General features: G+C 48.3%; 1 long non-coding RNA gene across 1 annotated transcript; it reads left to right on the top strand.

Moving 5' to 3' along the window:
* Positions 1-6,841: 6,841 nt before the first annotated feature.
* LOC123169952 (uncharacterized) lies at positions 6,842-9,986 on the top strand. Its single transcript, XR_006484988.1, has 2 exons — positions 6,842-7,081; positions 9,661-9,986. It is a non-coding gene; the product is annotated as an uncharacterized lncRNA (long non-coding RNA).

Below are 9,986 nucleotides of genomic sequence, written 5' to 3'. Positions count from 1 at the left end.
TTGTATCACTGTATTTACTCATACAAACTTATTTTTAAATTGAAGGATCCAATCAAAACTCCAATGGCACAGCAGGTATGTTCACGCATGTTTCTTTAACATGCTTGCTCTTATCAATAGCTCTGTTGATTTCAATTTCAATTGTGTATACAGTTGACTTCTCATATCATGCACATTACTAGCATTACAGCAGAGCAAATAGTGTTGTTGTACATGTAGACCCGTGATACCCATCTGAAATCTTGTTGTGCCGTGTAGTTTCCCACGGTTTGTATTCTCACTGCTGCTTTGTCTTGAACTGATATGATTTGAACCGTGTCTCTATTTTGATTTGGCAAGACAATGCAGTGACCATAGGACATAGATATATGTTTGTTTGATGCTTTTATTATGTACTAGTACTTGGCAATAGAAGACTTGGTAGTTTAATCCTATCCACCTTACTAAAGAACTGGTTCACCGAAATGAGTTTCGTATACTAGTACATGCTAAACCTGTTATGTGTCTGCTTGTTTCTTCTTTTAGGATGCTGACAAAATATTGGGGAAGAGTGCCTTATTAAGCAATGATAAAGGAAGTAATGCAGATAAGGTTCATGATAGTGACACATCCTTGTTGGTCTCCAACAAAGCTGATAAAACAGCTAAGGAAGACTATCTCGATGACAGTGAGACAACCCCAAAGTCCTGTCTTGGTTTAGTGTTTGAGTTACTGGCCACTACCGCTTGCACAAACTATTCAAACTCATTGTCTGAATCAGTTCGGTTTCTTGAGTCTCAACTACAAGCTGAAAGACATCGATCGGCTATGCTGCGACAAGAAGCGGAAGGACTGCGGAAGTCCCTGGAGCATTCAGATGCATACTTTCTGGTGCAACAGCAAGCGTTGGAGGATTTTAGCGCCAAACGGGACAAAGCTAATAAGCTTGCTAAGCTTTGCCAGCATGGTGGATACCACGTTTCTTGAGCTCTTCTGAAGTTGTTTCAGTTATGCTCTTGTTTTGCTGTCGCGTTTATTTGCACTGGTGGCCAATTTTGACGGCCAGTGTATGTAATATGCTGCTTTGTTCCCTATATTTGCACTGGTGGCGAACTTTGATGCCCAGTGGATGTAATATGTGTAATAGCGGTAATAGGCTAGCGTTAATTGCTTGCTTATTTATTTCCTTATTGTCTTGTTTAGTTGTTTGCTTGTAGTCACTGCAGTTCTTTTTCTGTGTTTTTCTAGTGACCACAATAACCTATTTTTGGAAACTAGGCCAAAATAATCATGGCAACACACGGACTGTTGTAACCATGGGCCTCCTGCGGGCCATATGATCCATGGGCCTTCTACAGGCCGTAGGATCCATTGGCCTTCTATACGGGCCGTAGGATCCATGGGCCTTCTACGGGTCGTATGATTCATGGGCCTTTTACGGGCCGTAGGATCCATGGGCCTTCTATGGGGCGTATCATCATTTCGCCAATCATGGGCCGTACTATTCGTGGACAATAACGGGCCGTTAATAGGCCGTATTTGATAACACTATGAAAACAGCCCAACGGGTTTTTTTTAAATGAAAACGGCCCAACGTATTAACGGGCCACAAACGGGCCGACTGTAACTACGGGCTGAATTTGGCCCACAAGCAGAAAATGACAGTAACGGGCCGTAAGTAACCGAATGCTGGAAATGAGCCCAAGAATAAATGGGCCCTGAGAAGGCCGAAAGATAACATGGGCTGGAAACGGCCCAACGGAATAATGGGCCATTAATGGGTATAAAGTGATACAATGTTCGTTACGGGCCAGTTTTACCACGAGTCGTTAAGGGGCTGAGGGTTACTAAGGGCCTCATATGGGCCGAAAGACGTCATGGGCCATACATGGGCTGGAAGTTAAAACGGGCTGGAATTATATTGGACGGCCCAGATGACGCTACTGGGCCTAATTCGGATAGGCCGTAAACGGGCCCTGGGTTAGCGGGCTATAAATGGGCTATATGCGAACAGACCGTTAACAGGCTTGTCGTGGGCCGGCCCGCCACCTTTTGACCAAGTCAAACGGGTCGGCCTTTTCATAGGAATGGGCCTCTGTTGGGCCGTGCCACGTGTCGACGTAGCATAGGCGCTTTGGGTCCAATGCGTGGATGACATCCGTCCCAACGGTGAGCCGACACGTGTTTCCTCCAGCCAATGATGATTTTACACGTGGAAAATCCCCATTGGTCGGGGCTGTTAACGGTTTATCGGATCCAAAACCGGACACGATAGCTTAACGGCGTTCCGTTACGGTGGATGCCACGTGTCGGTCACCCTTGACGAAAGCACTTCTGTGACGCGCGATTTATCGTCATGGAAGTGGACACTTCTGTGATGATAATTTTGGTAATGTCATGGAACACTTCTACGACAGCACATGTATGACTATCTTGATTCTGTCATAAATTTGTCATGGATGTACATGCATGACAGAAAACGTGACCTACTGTGACAAACACGTATCATCACGGAAGTGTGTTTTTTTGTAGTGGGTGCGGCCACGACGACGGGGGCGGCCGAGGGGACCGCGGCGGGGGCCGCCGAGGAGGACGCGGCGATGGGGGCGGACGAGGGGGCCGCGACGGGGGCCGCAGCGACGGGGGGCACTGAGGAGGCCGTGGCGACGGGGGCCGCGGCGGGGGCCGTGGCGACAGGGGGCACCGGTGCGGGGGCCGCGGGCAGGGCCAAGCCCAGTGCGCGGCTGGGCGGTTCGCCAGAGGAGGAGGCAGGGGCGAACCGTGACGCGGGAGAAGCCGAGGGTGACGGTGCCTGCTGAAACGGGAACACCAGCTCATCAAAGTACACATGTCGCGAAGTGAAAACGCGGTGTGACACTGGATCATAGCACCGGTAACCTTTGGTGTTGGGAGGATAACCAAGGAAGATGCACGGAAGCGACCGGGGAGCGAGTTTGTGAGGAGCAATGGACGCGGTGCTAGGATAACAGAGACACCCGAAAATGCGAAAAGGCCATCATAAGATGGAACCGCACCGAAGAGGAGCTGGTGAGGAGTGTAGTTCCAGTGCGAACGACACGGGCGAATGTTAATAAGGAGGCTGGAGGTCGCAAGCGCGTCAGGCCAGAACCGAGGAGGCACGTAGGAGTGGAAGAGCAACGTGTGGACACAGTCATTAAGGGTGCAAATGACGCGCTCGGCGCAACCATTCTGCTGTGACGTGTAGGGACAAGTGAGAGCGAAAAATGGTGCCGTGGGACGCAAGAAGATTGCGGACGGCGACGTTGTCAAACTCCTTGCCGTTGTCAGTTTGCAAGGCGAGAATAGGACGACCGAACTGTGTGGTGACATATGAATAAAAGGCTGTGAGTGTGGCAAGAGCGTCGGACTTGCGACGGAGAGGGAATGTCCACACATAATGAGTAAAATCATCCAATATCACCAAATAGTATAAATAGCCCGTGTTGCTCGCAACCAGGGACGTCCAAACTTCACCATGCAATAAGTGAAACGGAAAGGTGGAAATGTTTGTAGACTCGCTAAAGGGGAGACGAACGTGCTTGCCAAGACGGCAAGCCTCACAAGTGTGGTCGTCAACCTTATTACATGAGAAGGAAAAACTCTGAAGAATCTGACGCATAACAGTGGAGTTGGGATGACCGAGGTGGGCGTGCCAAAGATCAACACTAGCGGCGAAGGTGGCGGGACGACGGGTGGTGGTGGCGCCGGAGGGATGCACTGGGTAAAGCTCGTCCGGGCTGTCACATCGGTGGAGTACCATCCGTTTACGGGCGTCCTTCACAGAAAAGCCGATATCGTCAAATTCAACCGTGATAGGATTCTCACGAGCAAGACGACAAACAGAAACTAGATTAGTGACTAAGTTAGGAGACACAAGAACATTAGACATGTTAACGGGAGTAGAAGTAGAAGGAAATGACATATGACCGACATGTGTAATGGGTAGAGAGGAACCGTTACCAACAGTGATGCGAGTGGGAGTATGAACAGGAGTGGCAGACGTGAGGTTACCGGGATGAGCAGTCATGTGAGCAGTGGCACCCGAGTCCATGTACCAGTCACCACCGCCACCGTAGGAACTCGGTAACGGGGCGGAGTGCAGGGCAGCGAGAAGGGCTGGGTCCCACGGCGGCGGCACCTGAGGAGGATAAAACCCGCCGTAGGCCGGCGCGGCGGTGGCGCCGTAGGCGGGCGCGGGCGGGGGCGCGGCACTATAGCCGCTGTAGGGAGCGGCGTTCTGCGCGGCGAAGAGGGCCTGGTGACTCGCCGAACGAGGCCCAAGGATGCCCGGAGCAGGAGCCCGAGGGACCGGCATCGAGTACGCGTGGACGACGCCAGTCCACGGGTTGGTGCCGTACGTCCACGGAGGGGTGGCCTGCTGCTACTGCTGACGAGCCCCCCCCCCCCCCCCCGCCTCGACGCCTGTTGCTGCTTGCGGCCGCCCTCGCGGCGGTTGCCGCGGCGCCCACCACCTGGCTGCTGGGGGCAGCGGGAGGGGCAGGGGGCGCGGGCGGCAGGGGGGAGTACCCCGGAGGCGCGGGGGGCGGCGGCTGCTGGCACGGCGCGGGTGGGGCGGTCGGTGATGGGGCGCCACGGGAGGTGCCGGCGGCGAGGGCGTGATGTTGCACATGCTTCTTGACCCCCTTCATCCGACGCTCCTCTAACCGCAAGACACCAACTTGGGGAAGGAGGGCTCCGGCATCAAGGTGAGGTTGGAAGCGGCGTTGCCGAAGTCCTCGTTGAGGCCGGCGGTGAGCGTGCTGAGGAGGAGGTCGTCATCAACCTTGGCGCCAATGTCGCGGAGCTCATCCACCAACGTCTTCAGGCGGCGGCAGTGGTCATCAATGGACTGTTCATCCTGGTGACAGCCAAAAAATTCCCGCTGCAAAAAACGCGGCGCTGAAGTTTGTTGTCGGTGAAAAGGCCGTTTAGCTTGACCCACATGGCGCGGGCGTCGTCGCCGGCGCTCACGACCGTGTGGAACAGGTCCTTGGAGATGGTGGTGAAGAACCACCAGATGATGGTGCCGTCGATCGCGGTCCACTCGGCGTCGTCCACCATGGCGCGGGAGTCAACGGTGCCGTCCACATGATCCACGAGGTTGTTCTCGCGGAAGAGCAGCGAGTAGTACGTCTTCCACGCGAAGTACGTGGAGTTGGAGGCGTCGAGGATGACGAGGACGCGTGCGTGGATGTTGATGTCGCGGATTTCAGCAGGGTCGACGGCGAAGGGATTGGAGTAGGTGGAGGCGTTGGATGACATGGCGGCGAGGAGTTGGGGAAGGGGGCGGTGCGGCGGGGTTAGGGCGGCGCGGCGGGGAGGAGAGGGGCGGCGCGGCAGGAGAGCGGCGCGGCGTGGAGAGGGGTGGTGGCCGCGGCGTGGAGTGGCGGTGGCTAGGGTTAGCGGAAGCAGGAGGATCGACTTGCGATAGATACCATGTAGAGAATGATTTGATGCATCAATAATTGATTGATCGTGCACTAAGCACATATATATAGGTACAAGAGGTACGACCGATGTCTTGTCTCCCAAGATACAAGTAAATACAGAGGAAGAGAGACACTACAGGTGCAACATACAAAACCCAGACCTATGTACACATGTTCAACAAGAAGCACTCCTGGAGCGAACACCTGAATATCTTGTTTTCTCTGGATCAGTAAGCCTAATGGTGGACTTCTCTTCGTGTGTAGCTTGACTGAGCGCTTTCTCGCTTCAATCTTCAGCTCGACTGAACACTTGCAAGCCCTATTAGTTCAGTAGTTAGAGTCTTAGAGAGGAGTTTCCAAGCTTTCATCTTTGAGTGTTACTGAAATATGGGTGTTACTAGAAACTCAATGTTTTTGTAATAATCCCATTCAAATTACAAAATGGTAATCAGCAATTTTCCTCTAGTACATTGTAAACCTTCTATTTCGTCGGTGACAAGCAGCTCCCCCTTAAACAATTATTTAGAAAGCACTGCTAGAGTGTCTACTCGAACAGCTTCTCATACCATGATCTATGTAGACGTATGGGCTTCTGCCTTCTGCTGGGCTCGGGCTGAGCTCCATTGCTACGTATCCCCGACGTGTCGAGGGCGTCCCTACGGCGCATCAAGGGCGGCGACGGTGGAGAGGAGACGAGGTGGAGGGGGCACGGGCTCGAGGGCAATGACGTGGGAGAGGAGGGAGCAGGGAGGAGACGAGGCGGAGGGGGCGCAGGCTTGACGAAGGGTTGGCGGAACCTTTGCACGTTTCGGAGGATGGGCGCGGATGGGATTGGTGAATCCCAACGGCGACGCGACGCGCACGCAGCCAGTGCCACCGATGAACGGGACCAAGAGCAGCGCTGGCCCACCCGTCATCGCTATAGAACAGACGTGGGTGCATATGCTGGTTACATACGCATCGGCCTATCCTTGGGCAACTCCTCCCCGTAACACATGACGCGGGCAGCGCGCGAGGAGCGGGCCCCAGGCGCGTTTGACCCGGGACGAGACGCGACGCAGGAGGCAACGTGCACGTGAAAAAGTTATAGCCATTAGACCGACGTGTGGGACCAAAAGGCAGGCAGGCCTACTTGCAGCCGTACCAACAGGCGAATCCAGAGGGGCGAGCGAACCAGAAACTGGGCAGTGCCCACGATGCGCGCACGCGGCGCGGCAGGAGAGGCGCTCGCGCACCCAAAAAACTTTGACCCAGCCAATCCGCTTTTGCCCGAGCCCACAGGTCATCCAACGTCTACTTTCACCGCACGGTCAAAACGGCAACACACGTTTTCTAGCCAGATCCAACGACCCCGGGCATGAGGTCCAAAGCCTTTGTATAACGGTTTTGCTAATTAACAGTCGAGTGATTTACAATTGGGTTTCATTCAAATTTCTGGCCGCTTGATCTTGTGCCAAGATCCGCGCTGGGTGCTGGCTTTTTCGGACTTTTTTTTTCTGTCTCTGTTACCGGGTGCGCTTTCGTTTCCCAGCCAGCCCGTTACCGCCTATCCCTTTTGTTCTCTGTCTTTTTTTTTTGTCCTTTCTCATTTCTTGGCGAGAGTTAAAGCTGAGAGAGGGAGGCGATTCTTGGCGATTTCCTCGTCGTCCATGGTGATTCCCATCTTCTCCTCCTCCTCTTCTTCAGATTGATTTCCGCTCCAGTGCCGTGTGGTTTCAGTTGGATATCCTGGTCTTCTTCCTTGCCCCATTGAATTTCTTCTAGATCTTGTGGTTTGATTCGATTCCCCTTGTGTTTGATGTAGATGTAGGTGTATGTGTAGTCTTAGAGGTGGATTTTGGCGATTTTTTTTGCAATTACATTGATAGGTGGATGGATGTAGCGGTGGATCCGATTCTCCTGTTGATTTTCTTTCTGCTAACCTGGGCGTTTGATTCCGCTGACGTTTTTTGTTGTTAGATCCAGGGGTGTTCGGTTTTAGGTAGTAGTTGCATCTAAGTTACCACAACTTCATAACTCTGATTTCATTTTAATTACAGTGTAATTTCCTCTGAAATCATAGAGTAGTGACATTGTAATTTCAGTCTAAGTTCCAGAGGTAACCATAACTGTAATTTCATTTTAATTACAGTGTAATTTCATCTGAAATCACATAGTAGTGACATTGTAATTTCAGTGTAAGTTCCAGAGGTAACCATTGTGCAATTTTTGCTGTAACTTCTATGATTTTTAGTTTACAGGCACTGCAATTACAATGTAATTTCAGGTTATTATAGTGCTATTTTCAGGTTAATTACACTAGATCACAATGAAGTTTGCCTATGTTGGGTCTGCAAGCATTTTAGAACCGTAGTGTTGCATCTTTATCTTTGTGGTTTGTCTTTGTTTGGTAGTATTTGTATCCATTTTATAACATTTTTTCTATGTTTTCCGTAGTGTTGCATCTAAGTTTACAGCAGCTTTAAAATTGTAATTTCATTTTAATTACAGTGTCATTTCCTCTGAAATTACAGAGTAATCGTATTGTAATTATAGTGCTCTTACAGTATACTTGTAATTGCAGTGTAATTACAGCGTAATTTTTAGGGTAATTACACTGTAAATCACACTGCTATTTACTGTAATTACAGTGCAATTTCTCTATATTTACAATGTTGTTACAGTGTAATTTCCATGGGTAATCACAGTGCCATTTTTACTAGAATATTTACTGTATTTACAGTCAATGCAAATCACAGTGTAATTTCAGTAAAAATTACAGTGGTAATTAGACTGTAAATCACAGTGTCTTTGTTGGGTAGTGTTCTATCTATTCACGCTGTTAATATATACTGAATCTACCTTTGGTTAGTGTTGCAACTTGATAATAGTAATTTCAGTACTTTTTTGCTACTGTAAATTTTAGTTTCTTTTGCCTTGGTGCTTTTGAAACAAAACTGACCAGTTTCTTTGATTTTGACTAGAGTGCTCTGTGCAATACACTCTGTCAAATGAAAAGAATTTGTGATCTCTGCTTTTCATTCTTGTGATTTTACCGGTTCTAGATCTCATAGAAAATCACTAGGCATGAGCAAAGACATTGGTATTGAAGGATTTCCGGCCTGTGGATCGTCTCTTGTATGATCTTCCATGGCTCTCCCCCAATTAGTTGTTGCAGCTTTGGTGTTTATCTTTGCCCCAATTGGAATTGAAGGATTTCTAACTCCATGGTTCCTTGTTGGTGTTTGTCTTTGCTCTTTCTTTTTATTTTTCATTTCCTCCATGATAGTAATTTAATTTCTGCCTTCTTTTTTGGTGTTTGTCTTTGCCATTTATTTTTTATTTCTCATTTTCTCTATATACATTTTTCTTCATATTATTCTTCCTTGTTCCAGCTGTACTTCTCTGTAACCGTTCGAAAGCATTGGTTTTCTTTCTTTGTTTGTTTGAAGGGAAGAGCCTTTACTTTCCTCGATCCAGCTTTTAATGAGCATTCTGAATTTCACTTGCAGATTGGCGATATGCTAGTACATTTTAATCAATTTGTTTCCCTTTTGAAGGCACCGTGTTGTTATCTTTTAAGATTTATCTCTTGTATTTTCCTTTATTCGAGCGTATTACAAACTTTATAGGATTCTGGGACACTTTTATTACTCCCATGTTGAGGAAACAAAACAGTTTGGAAAAAAAATGATGTTATCGACCTATAGTTGTTCTAATCAGACCAATAGGTAATTTGTTTTTTAGTATAGCTGGCCTGATTTTCTCTTATATTCTGTTCTTGATTTTGTTGGTATTTTTTTTTTCTTCCTTTATTCATGTGAAACCAGGCACACAATTGTGGTGTCTTTACATTCGAGTTTATGGAAGTGTGGACTGCAAGGACTCAAGTTGTTGACCATTTTTCAAGCGCTAACATTCCCAACTTAAGGACAAAGTATGCTAATGATAAGTTTTTCAGCGAGTTCAACAGGGTGGATAAGTTCTAGACTTCTTGTTACTGATTTTTTTTTTGAAGATGTAAGCACTTCTGTTTTTTATACTTCAAATTTACAGTAAAGAGGTTCATGACTTCCAGTCTTTTTTAGTTGTACTTTTGGCTAAAGGTTGCCTAATTTACTGTACTCGTCTATGTCACTCGCTGTCTCTTGTACTATGTATTTTCAGCTTTTTGGTTCAGTGTTAATGGCGTCCCTTTGTGCTGTATATCTTAATGATTGGTCTAATGTCGTGTTTGATCCTTTTTTTTCAGACTGTGAATTAACAATGATGGAGAAGAAGGATTGTTTGCATTAGATAGATGATGAACTGCTTTTTTCACACTATGGATAGGGCAGTGTCTATGTTGGTTCAGTGTGTAGTCATCTGTATGATAGGAAGTGTCAAGTGTGTATGTTGGTTCAGCTGTTTTTTTCTTTTCAAAAAGGAGGATTGCCCCCGGCCTCTGCATCGCAATGTTGGTTCAGTTGTGTCTCTATAATCTGTAGAAGACACTAGGTACTATACTTGCAAGGTTTTCTTACTGTAATTTCAAGGTTTTTCACCTGCTTGTCATGAATGCAAATGGGTTCAGTCCAA

The sequence above is a fragment of the Triticum aestivum genome, chromosome 7D, assembly GCF_018294505.1.
Source record: "Triticum aestivum cultivar Chinese Spring chromosome 7D, IWGSC CS RefSeq v2.1, whole genome shotgun sequence".
Classification (NCBI taxonomy): Eukaryota; Viridiplantae; Streptophyta; class Magnoliopsida; order Poales; family Poaceae; genus Triticum; species Triticum aestivum.
This window is presented reverse-complemented; position numbering and strand designations above follow the sequence as displayed.